General features: G+C 46.3%; 1 long non-coding RNA gene and 1 pseudogene across 1 annotated transcript; one reads left to right on the top strand and one right to left on the bottom strand.

The window, feature by feature from the left end:
• The first annotated feature begins 634 nt into the window (after nt 1–634).
• LOC136549454 (pentatricopeptide repeat-containing protein At4g20740-like) lies at nt 635–12,340 on the top strand (annotated as a pseudogene).
• Nucleotides 12,341–15,800: 3,460 nt separating this feature from the next.
• LOC136550980 (uncharacterized) lies at nt 15,801–16,457 on the bottom strand. Its single transcript, XR_010782414.1, has 2 exons — nt 16,176–16,457; nt 15,801–16,069 (listed from the first exon to the last, which is right to left on the bottom strand). It is a non-coding gene; the product is annotated as an uncharacterized lncRNA (long non-coding RNA).
• Nucleotides 16,458–16,704: the final 247 nt, after the last annotated feature.

Raw genomic sequence — 16,704 nt, forward strand, 5'->3', positions numbered from 1 at the left:
CATAGTTTCAACCTTATCTGCTGGCCTAGTGTGTCTTCTACTCCCTCTGTCCAACAATAACCGCACGCCTAGGTCCTCTGTCAGGGCATTAGTGTAGATGGGAAATTACAATTTTGCCCCTATAGAAATGGTCTGACGCTTGTGCTAGCGGATAGTGAATGGACGAAGTTGTGTGGCTGACACTTTACTGCTGGCCGCTGACAAGCCTAATGCTGTTAGCTGGCAGGCCTAATGCTGTAAGCTTTGCGCTCTTACACGAGCATGTATTCTTGGATAAATTTTGAATCCCAGACGTCCAATTAATCTGGGACTGAGGGAGTAGCTGTGTGTCAGTGTGTGTGTGCATGCGCTCGTGATGAGTTTACATGCGTTATATGAGAGCCCGTGGATTGTGCTTCGAAAAAAAAAATTTGACGGAACCAACAAGGAATACTGTCATACTGACAGCCCGACCTTATAACAACCCAAAATAGTTGCAGGCCTATTTATGGAGTGGGCCTTCCGTGGCTGACAGCCCGACCGTGATTAGAGCTTGGACCAAGTCTGGGCCTTTGTATATACGAAGCCCAGCCCAGTACGAATTGAATTGACACCTCCATCACTACTCCCTGCCACTGCGCATCAGCGCCGCCCCCTCAAACCGCCGGCCGGCGCCATGGCCTCCCCGTCCCCATCCTCTCCCACTGCCCGCCGCCGCAGGCACACCATCTACCACGGCCACTGCCGCGCCTCGCCGCACCGTCCCACAGTCCGCGGAGGCCTCTTCACCGACCTCCGCTTCCCCACCCCAATACCCCGCCCTCCCCCCTCCCCCCTCCCCCTCCCCCTCCCCCTCCCCCTCCACCGCCACCGCCTTCCGCCTCCGCGACTGGGATCCACACTCGCCGTCTTCCTCGTCATCCGCTCCCTCTCCCTCCTCTCCTTCCGCCGGCGCCTCCACATCCGCCTCCGCGCGCCGCCTCTCCCCGCTCGCGCGCTTCCTCCTCGACGCGCTCCGCCGCCACCAGCGCTGGGGCCCGCCCGTTGTCGCCGACCTCTCCAAGCTCCGCCGCGTGCCGCCATCCCTCGTCGCCGAGGTCCTCACCGCGCGCCCGCCACCGCTCGCGCTCCCGTTCTTCCTCTGGGCCGGCCGCCAGAAGGGCTTCCGCCACTGCTTCCCGGCCTTCCACGCCCTCGCCTCGCTGCTCTCCGCCGCGGGCCTCCCAGCCGCGGCCGACCAGCTCCCCGACCTCATGCGCGCGCACGGCAAGCCCGTCTCCCACTCGCAGCTCACCCTCCTCGTCCGCCTCCACACCGCCGCGCGCCGCCCCCTCCGCGCTCTCCATGCGCTCCGCCGCTTCCGCCAGTTCGACGTCCAACCCCAGGTCCACGCGTGCAACCGCGTCCTTGGCGCGATGGCTGCTGCGGGCCACGTCCAGGACGCGCTCAAGCTGTTCGATGAAATGTCGGAGGGTGGCGTGCAGCCTATCCCAGTGACGTTTGCCATCGTGGTTCGTGCACTAGTACATGCAGGGATGACTGATAGGCTTCTGGAAATGATTGGAAGGATGCGGAACGAGGTGTGTCGGCCTGATGTCTTTGTGTACACTGCACTGGTAAAGACAATGGTGCGGAGGGGGTATATGGATGGCTGCATCAGGGTGTGGGAGGAAATGGAAAAGGATGGGGTGGAGCCAGACACAATGGCATATGCTACAATGGTTGGGGGGCTCTGCAACTCCAGGATGGTGGAGGAAGCAGCAGAATTGTTCAAGGAGATGAGGAACAAGGGGTTACTGGTGGACAGGATGGTGTATGCATCACTCATTGATGGGTACGTTTCTGCTGGGAGGGTTGGAAATGGGTGTAAGTTGTTGAAGGAGTTGGTTGATGCTGGCTACCGTGCTGACCTGGGGATATATAACACACTTATTAGTGGACTGTGTGGCATAGGTAGGGAGGATAAGGATCATAAGTTATTTCAGATTGTTCTTCAGGAGGAGCTTATGCCAAGTTCTGATACTGTTTCACCATTGCTAGCTTGTTATGCCGAAAAGGGTGAAATGGTTACATTTTTTGGATTGGTCAACAAACTGGCAGAGCTGGGCTTGCCTGTTGTTGAAATGTTGGTAGATTTTATGAAGCTTTTTGCAGGAAAGGATGGTAGGGAATTGAAGGCTATGGAAGTGTTTGATGCGTTGAGACAAAAACAGTATTGTAGCGTCGGCGTTTATAACATTCTTATTGAAAATGTGCTGAAGATCAAGGATAGGAAGAAATCACTTCTGCTGTTTGAAGAAATGCAAAGTTCAGTTGATTTTAAACCAGATTCATGTACATATAGTCTTATGATCCCATGTTTCGCGGATGAAGGAAATGTCGAAGAGGCCTGCTCATGCTACAACACCATGATGAAGGAAAATTGGATACCGAGTACGTCAGCCTACTGTGTTCTTGTGAAAGGGCTTTGCAAGATGGGGGAGATCAACACAGCCATATCACTTGTTAAAGATTGTCTTGGAAATGTAGAAAATGGGCCAACTGAATTTAAATACACCTTGACTATTCTGGAAGCTTGCAGATCAAAAAGCCCAGAGAAAGTCATTAATGTGGTGGTTGAGATGATTGAAGTCGGTTGTTCAATGGAAGAAATTGTCTATTCTGCGATCATATATGGCTTCTGCAAGTATGCAAGTTCAACTCAGGCGAGACAGGTATTCACTATCATGAGAGATCGAAATATCTTATCAGAAGCCAATTTTATTGTCTACGAGGACATGCTGAACGAGCACTTGAAGAAGGCCACTGCAGACTTGGTGATATCTGGATTGAAGTTTTTTTACCTTGAATCAAAATTGAAATGGAGAAGCAGAATGGATTGAAGAAATATTTTTTGCAGTTACTCGGTACAATCTTCTTCTCTATACTTCTGATTTCAAATTTTAACTGTTGGATACACATTTATGTTATTAACTTAAAGTGTTCGCAGGTGTTTATATGCTTCCCCAATGGAAAAGGCAAATCTTGAAGCAAACTTAAGTGTCAGCCTAATTGTTGTTACGGGTACATTACTCACTTAAGCTCTGGGACCCGGGTCCCTAGCTCATTACCCTTGCTACTTGAACTGTCAATTCGTTGCCATGCTCCTCACATCTGGTCTCTCCCTGTGTTTGTGTGTGTCAGGGGGTGGGGTGGGGTGGGACTGTATCTTATTTGATTCAGTGGGCCATGGCAAGCTTGCCTTCCAGGCCACAGAACCTCTCAACCTTTGGCAGGACGACTCCTTTGCACTTGTGACCCTGTTATCTATTCCATGTGACAAAAAGTGGCAATATTATTGGAGTCTGTTAGAAAAAGATGCCAAACATTAAAAGCTTTGGTTGTAACGAGTTCACATTGAGGATTCTCATGGGCAATGTCTATGTACTTTAGCCCAAGGTGTGAATGTGTCAGGTATTGGTAGGGAAGTTTGCAGCGATGCGAGGGCCAGCAATAGGTGTTAGGGCATTGATAGTTCTTGCCTCTGTGAATGGACTTCTCATCGGGACTTAGAGAGGCTGAAAACTTGTGACTAATCTGGCCTGAGGAGCAATTAGGCATTTTAAGGGTGCTTTGGGATCCTATTTCTCTCTCCAGGAAAGCATAGTAGTATTTGTCTGAAGAGTTTTTTATTTTTGTGAAATAATATGATACATCATGTGACTTTATTAATGTTGCACTGTTTAGGAGGTAGAACCACTCAACTGCTTGTCTAGTCTCTTTATGGAAATTCATAAACCTGCTTATGCCAGAATTCTTTGCAAGGAGCATGATATGGCTAACTATAGTTGATGTCTGTAGATTTGTTTGCTCCTAGAGCTATTTGTATTTCATTCGTAACATTTTTCTCAAGCTGATCTTCGTGATATAATCCCTTAAGTGTTTTTATTTTTGGGCTCAAGCACTTTTTTCAGATATGCTATGAATTGTTTATACTGTTATTTGCATGACACAACATTGTTGTCCATGTGGCATTCATCTTATTATTCACTAGCTCTGATATGTTGTTCACCAAATCTAAACTTGCTATTTGGCTTGAGTTACCTCAGGCGTGCCATGTACTGTCAGTGATCACAGAGCTATGCTAAAGAAAACACATGTTTTATCAGTATTTGCAAAAACATTATTTGCATGTCCAATCAGCCATGGTAGCATACTGATTACTCTTTTACCCTTTGCATCCCTTAGAAAAACCTTGTTACATTCTTGTGGTGAGCAAAGAATGTTACAATGTTAGTAGTTGTGCTTTCCATGGGTATTTTTGAACCATTTGAAACATTGAAACCATTATAGGGGTAGTGAAGTAGCAGGTCCCAAGCCCTGGTAAAGGAGAGTTGTGATAGGCGTGGCGAGCCAACGTTAAATCTAGCCATTCTAATGGAGATGAAACCCGAAAGAAAACCGTTGGGGCGTAACCCTTTTAGCGACGCGCCATATTGGAACCCGGGTATGGTGTTAAATGGGAAAGGGTCGGGTCGGCACCCCCTTGGTGACGCGCCGTGTCGCAATCTGGGTATGGTGTCAAGTGAGCAAGGATCGGGTCGTCGCTTCCTTAGTGGCGTGCTACATCGACGCCCGGGTGTAGTGAAAAATGAGCAAGGGTCTTCACATCTGAGTCGACGGGTGCGAAGGGTAAGGAAACTAGTCGAACCAACTAGGATCCGTCTAGGTAGTTAGAATGTAGGATCGCTTACAGGTAAGTGAAGAGAATTAGTTGATACTGCGACTAGGAGGCGTGTAAATATATTATGTGTTCAAGAGACTAAATGAAAGGGTCAGAAGGCGAAGGAGGTGGACAATACAAGTTTCAAGCTTTGGTACACAAGGACAGTCGTGAATAGAAATGGAGTAGGAGTTTTGATTGATAAGAGCTTCAAGAATGGTATGGTGGGAGTGAGAAGGCAAGGAGATAGGATTATCTTAGTCAAGCTTGTCGTTGGTGATATGGCCTTGAACGTAATTAGTGCGTATGCCCCCAAGTAGTTCTCGACGAGAGTGCTAAGAGACAGTTCTGGAAAGACTTTGATGGCCTGATTAGAGTTGTACCTAATAGTGAGAAGCTTTTTGTAGGAGATCTTAATGGGCATGTAGGTACTACAAGCATAGGTTTCGAGGCAGTTCATGGAGGTTTTGGGTATGGTAGTAGGAATCAGGAGGGGGGGAAGTTCTGGACTTCGCGGTAGCTTTTGATCTGATGATAGCCAACACTTTCTTTAGAAAGAGAGAATCTCATCTAGTGACCTTCAGTAGCGGACAACTCTCTAGCTAGATTGACTTTGTCCTCGCAAGAAGAAAGGACAAACGAGCATGCTTGGGTTGCAAGGTGATACCAGGGGAGTGTGTTGTTTCTCAACATAAGCTTTTGGTGGTAGACTTTCGTTTTCAGGTGCGTGTCCGTAGGGATAAACAAGCTAAGATTAAAAAAACAAAGTGGTGGAAACTAAAAGAAGAAACGTCAGAGGTATTCAGGGAAAAGGTTATCAAAGAGGGCTCTTGGAAGGAAGAAGAAGACATAAACAACATGTGGGAGAAGATGGCAACTAACATTTGGAAGGTGGCCTCAGAGGTGTGGAGTAACCAAAGGAAGTGGAGGCGAGACTAAAGATACTCGATGGTGGAACGAGAAAGTCCAAAGGGCTATTGAGGAGAAGAAAGAATGATATAGACGTTTGTACCATGACAGGAGTGTGGAGAACATAGAGAAGTACAAGGTGGCAAAAAAGATTGCAAAGCGAGCTGTAAGTGTGACAAAGGGTAGAGCGTATGAGTATCTTTACCAACATTTGAGTACGAAAGAAGTAGAGAAGGACATTTATAGGATGTCTAGGGTTCGTGAGAGAAAGACTAGGGACTTCAACCAAGTTAAGTGCATTAAGGATGAAAAGAATCATCTCTTGGTGAAGGAGGATGAGATCCGATATCAATGGCAAGAGTATTTTGACAAATTGTTCAATGGTGAGAATACGGACACAACCTTTCAGTTGGATGACTCCAATGTTTTTCTAGGCGCTAGGTGCTCTCTAGGCGGTGACCCACCGCCTAGAGCCTAGGCGCGCCTAGGCGGGATTAGGCGTTTCAAGGCGTTTTTCTAGGTGGTAGCTAATATATGCATAAATACGTAAAAGAAAAGGAAAAAATAGCAGATTAATGGTCATAGAATGGGGAGAAAGAGGAGAGGCCCAATAACGGCCCAAGTCTCCCACGCCCAAGTCTTATCCCCTCCCCTCCCAGCCCTGTCTCTCACCCTCCCAGCCTCCTCTGCTCGCGCTCGCTTCCGTCGCTCGCCCCGCGCCGCCGCCATCGCCCGACGCCCGACGTCGCCTCCTTCCCCACCAGTCGTTGCCGCCCCCGCCGACGTTACCTCCTCACCCAACGCCGCCTGACGTCCGCGCCACCCCCACGCGTCCCTGCTTTGGCGGATCTGCCCGCCGCCACCGCCTGACGCCGCCTCTTCACCCACCGGCCGCTGCTGCCTCACGTTAGCTCCTCCCCCATTGTCTCCCGACCTCCGCGCCGCCCCCATGCGTCCCTTCCCCACTAGTCCTCTTCGCCCACCGCCTAGATGTCCGCCTCACCCCCTAGGCCCCGCGGGAGGCCTCCGCCCAGCGCCTAGTCGCGCCTAGGCGACCGCGGAATGTCGCCTTGTTTTTCACTGGATGACTCTTTTGATGACACTAATAGGTGCTTTGTGCGGAGAATCCAAGAATCTAAGGTCAGAGAGACGTTGAAAAGGTTGAAAGGAGATAAGGCGATGGGACCGGATGGTATCCCAATCGACTTGTGGAGATGCCTCAGGGACATAGCTATAGTATGGCTAACCAAGTTGTTCAACCATATTTTTCGATCGAACAAGATGCCTGACGAGTGGAGGAGCAGTATATTGGTACTGATCTACAAGAATAAAGGGGATATTCAAAGTTGTACTAATTACTGAAAAATTAAGTTGATGAGCAATACTATGAAGCTATGGGAGAGAGTTATCGAGCATCGCTTGAGAGCAATAATGTGGGTCTCTATGAACCAATTTGATTTCATGCCCGGAAGGTCAACCATGGAAGCCATTTTCTTAATAAGACAAGTTATGGAGCGGTATAGGGAGAAGAAGGACCTACACATGGTTTTTATTGACTTGGAGAAGTCTTATGATAAAATACAAAGGAATGTTATGTGGTGGGCTTTGGACAAACATAAAGTCCCAACGAAGTACGTCTGGCTCATTAAGGATGTGTACAACAATGTTGTGACTAGTGTTCGAACAAGTGATGGAGACACGGATGACTTTTCGATTAGGATAGGACTACATCATGGGTCAGCTTTGGGCCCTTATCTGTTTTAGCGATGGATGAGGTCACAAGGGACATACAAGGGGACATCCCTTGGTGTATGCTTTTTATGGACGATGTAGTGCTAGTTGATGAAAGCCGGACAGGAGTGAATCAGAAACTGAAGTTATGGCGGGAGACTTTGGAGTCCAAAGGTTTTAGACTCAGTAGAACTAAAACTGAGTATATGAGATGTGACTTCGGCACTACTACTTGGGAGGAGGAAGATATTAATTTGGAAGGTCAAGTACCTAGGAAGGATACCTTTCGATATTTTGGATCAATGCTACAGAGAGACGGGGATATTGATGAAGATGTTAGCCATATAATCAAAGCAGGGTGGATGAAGTGGCGCCAAGCATCTGGTGTTCTATGTGACAAAAGGATACCACAGAAATTGAAAGGCAAGTTTTATAGGACGGCGATTAGACCTGCTATGTTGTATGGTGCAGAATGTTGGCCTACGAAAAGACGACATGTTCAACAGATAAGTGTCGCGGAAATGCGTATGTTGCGTTGGATTTGCGGTCATACAAGAAGGGATTGAGTTCGGAACGATGATATACGTGATAGATTAGGGGTAGCACCAATTGAAGAAAAGCTTGTCCAACACCGGTTGAGATGGTTTGAACATGTCCAACGGAGACCTCCGAAAGCACCGGTGCGTAGTGGAATCCTAAGCCAGGATAGTAACGTGAAGAGAGGCGGAGGAAGACCGAAGTTGACTTGGATAGAGGCAATAAAAGGAGACTTAAAAGAATGGAATATATCAAAAAACTTAGCCTTAGATAGGAGTGCTTGGAAAACAGCTATTCACGTGCCTGAACATTGATTGTTTCTGCTGGGTTTCAACTCTAGTCTACCCCAACTTATTTGGGACTTAAAGGCTTTGTTGTTGTTGTGGTTGAAGATGTACAGATATGGTGCTAAGTGCATATTAATGCCACCAAATGGATGAAGCCACATATATAATGATGGATTAATGTGGTGATTCTGGCAAACTTGTTAGATTAATATTTACTTGAAATTATCATAACCATGATGATGATATGGCCTCTTCATTGCTGTTATTAGATTGATCCTAGCATTAGTTTACTATACTAACTAGGTCCTAATACTGTATCATTATTGACAGTTATGTAGAAAATCCATACCCGGACAAAGTTGTGGGATGGGTTAAGTTCCTGACCCACTGTACTGAAGTACTGGAGATACAGATGGTTGGGTCTGGACATGTTACCTCATTATTGCTAACCTGCAGAACACCCTTTCTGTCATGTTCAAACAAGTCTACACTAGGCGCCATAGGGCCCGAGATGTGCGCAGGGCCCAGGAACGCGCTGCGTGCGCACAGCCAGCACCCAGGGGGCGTCCTCCAGCAGTGGCTAGGAGGGAAAGTAGGAAATCTATTAGCTATTTTGGTTAGTCCTTAATTAGTGGACTTTGTTACTCCTTTTGGTTGAGCCGGAGGCTATACATATCTTGTAACCAGACACTTGGCAATTAAGAAAGAATTACCATCTAATCTCTCTCCCTCTCTTCTATCTAAGCCAGCGGCTGGGGGCATAACCCACCGACGAGGAACGGCGGCAAGGGGGTATAACCCGGCCGGCCACCACGGATAGCGGCTACGATCTACGTAGCCGAGGTCCTCCTTCCTCTGCCGGTTCCCCAGGGTGTGTGGACTGATGTCGCGCTCGACTTTGTGGAGGCGCTGCCACGAGTCCGCGGCAGGTCGGTAATCCTCACCGTGGTGGATAGGTTCAGCAAGTACTGCCATTTCATCCCATTGGCACACCCGTACTCTGCTGAATCCGTCGCCCAGGCCTTCTTCAACGACATCGTCAGGCTCCATGGTGTCCCTCAGTCCATGGTCTCCGACCGGGACACGGTGTTCACGTCGTCATTCTGGCAGGAGCTGATGCGGTTGATGGGCACCAAGCTACAGATGACCTCGGCATTTCACCCCCAGTCCGACGGGCAGTCTGAGTCGGCCAATCGCGTCATCATCATGTACCTCCGGTGCTTAGTAGGGGTCAGGCCACGCGAATGGCTTCGGTGGTTGCCATGGGCAGAGTACCTCTTCAACACGGCGTACCAGACGTCTTTGCGGGACACTCCCTTCCGCATTGTCTACGGGCGTGATCCTCCCTCCATCCGCTCCTATGAACCTGGGGACACCAGGGTGCCGGCCGTCGCCAAGACAATGGAGGAGCGTGCAACATTCCTAGCGGACATCCGCTATCGCCTGGAGCAGGCACAGGCATACCAGAAGCGCTTCTACGACCGCGTGCACCGAGAGGTCACCTATCAGGTGGGTGACTGGGCGCTGCTTCGACTCCGTCAGCGCACGGCGTCGTCTCTACCTCAAGCTGTGGGCGGCAAGCTGAAGCCGCGCTTCTTCGGCCCATACCGCGTCGTCGAACTCATCAACGAGGTTGCTGTCCGACTGGAACTACCCCCTCGCGCCCGCATCCACAACGTGTTCCATGTGGGGCTGCTCAAGAAGTACCAAGGGACACCGCCGACCGAGCCTCCACAGCTGCCGCTACTTCACCATGGTGCCATTGATCCTGAGCCGGAGCGCGCGGTGCGGTACAGGCTGGCCTGGGGTGTGCATCAAGCACTGGTTCAGTGGAAGGGAGCTTCCGCCGCGTCGGCCACCTGGGAAGACGTCGCCACACTCCGCTCCAAGTTTCCCCAATTCCAGCTCGAGGACGAGCTGGCTCTCGACGGGGAGGGAGATGTCATGTTCAAACAAGTCTACACTAGGCGCCATAGGGCCCGAGATGTGCGCAGGGCCTAGGAACGCGCTGCTGTGCGCACGGCCAGCACCCAGGGGGCGTCCTCCAGCAGTGGCTAGGAGGGAAAGTAGGAAATCTATTAGCTATTTTGGTTAGTCCTTAATTAGTGGACTTTGTTACTCCTTTTGGTTGAGCCGGAGGCTATACATATCTTGTAACCAGACACTTGGCAATTAAGAAAGAATTACCATCTAATCTCTCTCCCTCTCTTCTATCTAAGCCGGCGGCTGGGGGCATAACCCACCGACGAGGAACGGCGGCAAGGGGGTATAACCCGGCCGGCCACCACGGACAGCGGCTACGATCTACGTAGCCGAGGTCCTCCTACCCTTGGGCTCACTGCTCTTGACACTTTCCCACTGAACCTAAGAAGTAACTAGGATTATGTAAATTCCCTAATATGCAGCATAGGTGAATAAACCTTAGCTTATCGTTAGTGTACTGTTTACACAACTTGTTCTTGCCTTCTTCGGCCCTTCCTCCTTACTTTTTTTGGTATTCAAGTGCAGGGATTGATATCTAGTCCTTGAATTATATTTCACGGCCATACACAAAGTATTATACATATGCTGAAATGGATGTAATATATGAATGAGAGCTGGAGATGAGTTGGCCTATTCGTTCCCCAATCTCAACCACTTGGTGTATGATCTATGATCAGAAGCAATTTATCATCCTTTCATTTGGTGTTCTTAGAAAACACATTAAGGCCATGTTTGGCAGGGCTCTGCGTCTGTGTGCTCCTCCACCAGAGCCGGAGGCGGAGGCCGGAGTTGCAAATTGTGGCTCCACCTCCGTACGCAAAAAGGGCTCCGGCTCCTCTAAATGCGCAGAAGTGCTCCTCGCGCCACCATTTGGTGCGGCTCCTCTGGCTCCGGTGCTGGAGCTGTTGGCGGAGCCGGAGCGCCACCAAACAGGCCCTAAAATAGTTGAAAAAGGTGAAAATATATGTACAATCCCTTAGAGATGAGAAATTGTATGTCTGTACATCGAAAAGTGAGACTTAAGTCTTGTACTTGAGCAAAAAGAAGCAGTAGGTGATTATTTGTTTTCCTCTAAGTAGCAAGATCCAAGTCCTGGTGCAATGGTACTTGATAGAAAAAAGAGCAATTAACCATGCATTTATTTAAGAGATACCCTCTGTTTGATGTGGCATTGCTTATTGTTAGTGATTTTAGTTCTGTTATAAGGTAGAAAAGCTGAACTAATAAACTTAATAGTTCTTCAAGAAAACCGATTTTATGTGTTTGTAACATTTAAAACAATCGGATTTTATTGCATCAATTATAGCTGCCTCATCGATCATCGTTGTTTGGAGCTTCATCTTGTCACTAATTTACTCATTTTTGTATGGCCTACTGGGCATCTTGTCACTAATAAACTTTATAATTACTGTTTCATGCATTTGCTAGAACCACCTTTGGAAAACGTAGGGGTGTCACAGATAAAAATACTGGAATTCAAATATAGGTGCACCACTAACCCTTGTATTGCGCGGTGAACTACCACTCATCCTCAACATCTTTCAGGATGCTGTTTGACCCCAAAAGAAAATCTTTCAGGATGCTTATGGTAGCATTTGAAATATACTGGCAACATCAGGGCTTGGTCCTTCATTTTACTGGCGAGGTTGAAATTGCAAAGGAGGGACATGAATTAAATCCATTTGGTAACATTCGCACAAAGGTACACAGTTATACACTACTAGCTTAATCAATGTTTAGAAATTGTAAGCATTGTTACAGTTTCATGCCACCCCCTGGTTCTTCGTTCTCACATCTTGTATAAATTTATGTCAGGTTGCTTGTTTACAACAATCTCTGGAGTTTGAGCATCACCTGGACGATGTGAAAGATCAATTGTGTCTGGTTAACACTTGACAGCGAAGTGGGATCCATGTCGTGCAACCTACAAGGTCGATGCAGAGGTAATCTGCAATTTTCTGAAGAGACCCAGAACATGTGTCTTTTCTTGTTCGCGATCTTTTGCCCTTGAAATGACTGAACAGTAGCTGCAGCTTTTTGTGCTTGTTTGAGTTGTTTCCTACAATGATTGGTGAGTGTGGTTGCTGCAGCGACGGCCGCAGTGCTGCTGCAGCAATCAATGCCGATCACGCCCAAAAATTGAGTCAGTCAATTGGCTTACAACTCTTATTGTTTTATTATCCAATCTATGTAAATGAGCGTTGCTTGCCCTCATGATAGATGACAGTTGACATGCCATTATTGATAGATAACCTTACATGCTTGGTGACACCAATTCAATACTAAACGTCTGCCATGTTCTCTCACATAAGTGTGATTTATGTGCCCATTTCGGAGTGGAGCTTGGAGCCAATCCACCGCATGCAAAACATGGGCACAACTGTTGTCACATAGCGTTAGGTATAACCGTTAATGCATCCTGATGCTGATGGATTGCTGCTGTGCATGTTTGCCTACATTCCTCTTGATTGTTCGCCAATAATTTGCGACATGGGCGTTGTGATGCGAGTTGTTGATCGTTAGCGGGACCCCCTGTGACAAGTGTAAACCGTAATGGAGTTGCTCCCTATCTCTTTGTTTTCTTCATTTTACCTTTTGGATGACATTTGGTGACAGGGTGATGCTGGCTTCTCCTGTGCGTGGTCTCTGGTTTGATGTCAGTTTCTACTGGCCAGATAGATGCAGCTGATTGGATGTAGCTTTAGCAGCAGTACTGCGTGGCTACCGGTGACGATGATGAGGACCTTATGAGGTTGATCTATCGTTGTAGGTCCGTTCATTCATAACCATATCATTTCCCTGAAGAGAAGATAATCAGGATGTCAGCTAACGCAGGGCAAGTAGCTATCATCATGCCAAAAGCAGAGGATGGAGGTTACGTAACCGGATCTTGCTGCGGCAGCGTCAGGTGGACTAAATCTCCCCAATGCAAAACTTGGATTCAGGTTAAACATTTCTGAAATTTGGGTCACCTCACTGAACCACGAAACTTTAGGGATGGATGGAACTATAGTCCAGCTGCTAACCCACTCCAACGAGATCATTTGGCTAAACCAATTCTGAAAATTGGGTGACCTCTCTCAACCACGAAATTTGCCTAGTAGTTAACTGATAAAACGTAAAGCTGATTAGCCCACTTGACAAAGTATAGCTATCACTTGGTTGTGAAGACAATTATGCTTGACCTAAGCTAATTAAGGCGTACCAGACACAAGGTGTGGCTTTTGGCTTTGTGTATGTAAATATAAATGACGTCCTTGGACGTGAAATATTTCCCTTATTAGTGTGCAAAATAAAGGCTGTTTGCTTTGAGGTTCAACGGTGGCCAATTAAGGAGTTTAACCTACAAGGCATCGGTGGACAAGGTAGGAGAGCTACATGTCATTTCGTTTAATTTTAAAGAAGAACAAAGTTTTGTTAGGTTACAAGACTTTTGAATCTTAGATCCTAGATTCCTAGTGTCATCCTTCTTTTCAGATAAAGGAAGCTTTATCGTCCCAAATATGAAATGAGGTTAGCAATGAGCCGCCGATGCAACCGATGATCGTATTCGTATAGTTTTCTAAATAAACAGTTGATGATCTGATGGCTCGAGCGGCTTTGGTGTCATCACGTCCATCTATCCATCAGCGTCAGGATTACTGGCAGGCAAGGACTAAACATGCACTACTAATTGCCGCAAAGCTAGAAGATTTGTTTACTAACCTGGAACATTCTTGCTTGCTTGACTAGGCTACATACATATATGCTCGCTACGGATGAATGGTGTCAAGGCAAGGATGGAGCATGGGGAAAAAGGTCAGGTTCCAATATAGGGAAAAGTCAGGCATGACATGCATTTGCATGCTCCCATGACATTATATCGTAAGCTGTTGGACTCTCGTGTCACGATGCATGAAAGCAACGTCAAACTCAAAGAGGCCGGCCCCATACACAAAAAATACCTGTAAAGTTTGCATCTTAAAGTATTCTTTTGATCGTTTTGAAAAAAGAAGTGGGATGAAGGTAATGCTTCAAACAAACATGTCTTCATCATGCTGCATACGAGATTACCACTGATGATGGTATATTATATCTAGAACTCTTAGTGACTTATGCTAAGTTATTACCGTTAATTAAAATGCGAGCGGTTCATAAGAAACATATATAAACTCTGGTAGAAATCTGAAAATGTTCTAAAGAATATTATTCTCTCCATTCAATTCAAATTGTTAGTCTCTTTTCTAGATACATATATTTTTATATGTGTCTAGATATACATTATGTCTAGGTAAATAATAAAGGCTATTAAAGGGCAGGCCTGGTGCAGTGGTGAGAGCTGTCACCAGGTCGCGGGTTCGAAGCAGTCTCTCCGCAGATTTTGCGGGGAGACTCGCCTCGGTTTTTCTTTTCCCCAGACCCCACTCATATGGGAGCCTCCGACATTGGGTCTGCCCTTTTTTAAATAATAAAGGCTATGTGTCTTGAAAAACTAGAATGACTTACAATTTGGAATAGAGGAAGTACCTAATTTAAGCAACAAATGCAAACCCCAGGAATTCTTAAATTCATAAAGAACAAACTGCAACCCTTATAATTGGCTGGCCTTTTCTCTGAATGAATGAATACAGACGTCAGACAATGGCGAAAAATAAATTAAACATGGTGTAATGGCATCATCTTTTTCTCCTTGAATTTGATAAAAAAAATATTAATAACGTTCATGAGCAATCAATTTACTTTACTTGGACGATCGATTAAGACGCTACAAATAATGGCAAGCAGAGTTATTGTAGCCGTAAGCAGTACGTGAGCTACCGTTGCCACAATAATGTTTTTACAGCCATCTTTTCATCAATCAGTGTTTGGATCTCCTCTCCGTACATTTATATCTTTGTTTATCTGCACTACCAATCTGTCACGGATCTCCTTCATGCCACTGATGAGTGAGGAGGAATGGCAAGCATTATGGGGATATTAAGACCACACCCAACTTTCGGCTATAGTAGAAAGGGACAGAGAATCTAATGTTGGGCCATGTTTAGTTCCCACCAAACTCCTGAAAAATACACTATGCAAAAAGAAGATTCTTCGTCACATCAAACTTACGGTACATGCATGGAGTACTAAATGTAGACAAAATTAAAAACTAATTGCACAGTTTGGTTGTACTTTACGAGTCGAATCTTTTAAGCCTAATTAGTCAATGTTTGGACAATAATTCACAAATACAAATGAAACGCTACAGTAACACATTAATTATTTGGCCACACCCAGATCCGGGAACTAAACGTGCTCTTGTACACACGCCAATCAACCAACTAATGATTAATCAATCTCAATTGTGTTTAATTATTAGGTCCTCTATTTAATTCAAAATGGTCTGTACTTTTTCAGCATTATTAGGTCCTCTTATAAGTCGTACTTTTTCAGCATTATTAGGTCCTCTTATAAGCCGTACTTTTTCAGTCAACGAATATTATTTTTCTCTCATAACAAATCAGCCAACAGTACTTTCAGATATGGCTTATCAGCCGAGCGAACAGGGCGTGTGTGTGTGTGTGGCATTAAATTAGTAGTGGTGTACTAGCTGATAATGAAAGGAGAAAGGTGCGAATATTTTCAGGTAGTTACATTATATTCATACACACACAATCACATATATATGCAGGCGGCGTGTAGCTAGTATTAGGTATATATAGTGAAAAGCTAGAAATTGCTTCACATCACAAAATATGCATGCAAAATTGCAAATCGTTGAGTATGCATGCAAAAGAAATAGTCCTTCAATTCATTCGCCAATGATCAGTTATTCACTTCTCAGTTGATGAATATCCTTCCTGCTTTGTATGACGATCTCCATCTCCAACGGGTAAATACCACTCCAAATATATGATGATATCATATACAGTACATAATGTTCAGAACAATCTAATACACAATTAGACCACTGCATACAAACCTGCAAATCATATGGGGGATCGAGAAGCAAGAAAAGTAGCTAGTCATAATGCATCAACATTGCAAGGCAAGAAGAAGGAATTCGAAATTGAAAAGGATCTAGCGACCTGTTCATTTCACCTTCAGTTCTTGAATTGTCGATTTGGTGCTCTCCGATCGAAGCTCGCTCTGCCACAACAAATCAATCTGTACCTAGAAATTTGTGAATTACCCTTGAACTAATTGACGCTGGCTCAGTATCTGCTGTGCATCCACGAGCAGATGAAACTGCACAGCATGATCTGATCGTTGCTTTGTTGGGCCATCATGCTTGGGCCTGTGGCCAACTAGCAAATAAACCACACCTCAGATCATGCTGGCAGCTTCAGCTACTAGAGGATGCACCACAACATTTTGGGGGGGGGGGGGGGGGGGGGGGGGGGGGGGGAGAGAGAAGGAAAGAAAAAGGATGCGAGGAGGAAGAAGGCAGGGAAGAGATGGGTAGCATATATAGCCGTGGCACGAAATCATGTGATTGGCCAGGCTTTGATATTGGTGGTTATGTAGCTAGCTAGGAGAAGGGAAAGGATTGCTTAGTTTGCTCTAGCTAGTTTGATGTAACAACTAACTAACGTGGTGGTCCCAACGGCAAATATA

The sequence above is a fragment of the Miscanthus floridulus genome, chromosome 4 (assembly GCF_019320115.1).
Source record: "Miscanthus floridulus cultivar M001 chromosome 4, ASM1932011v1, whole genome shotgun sequence".
NCBI classification, from domain to species: Eukaryota; Viridiplantae; Streptophyta; class Magnoliopsida; order Poales; family Poaceae; genus Miscanthus; species Miscanthus floridulus.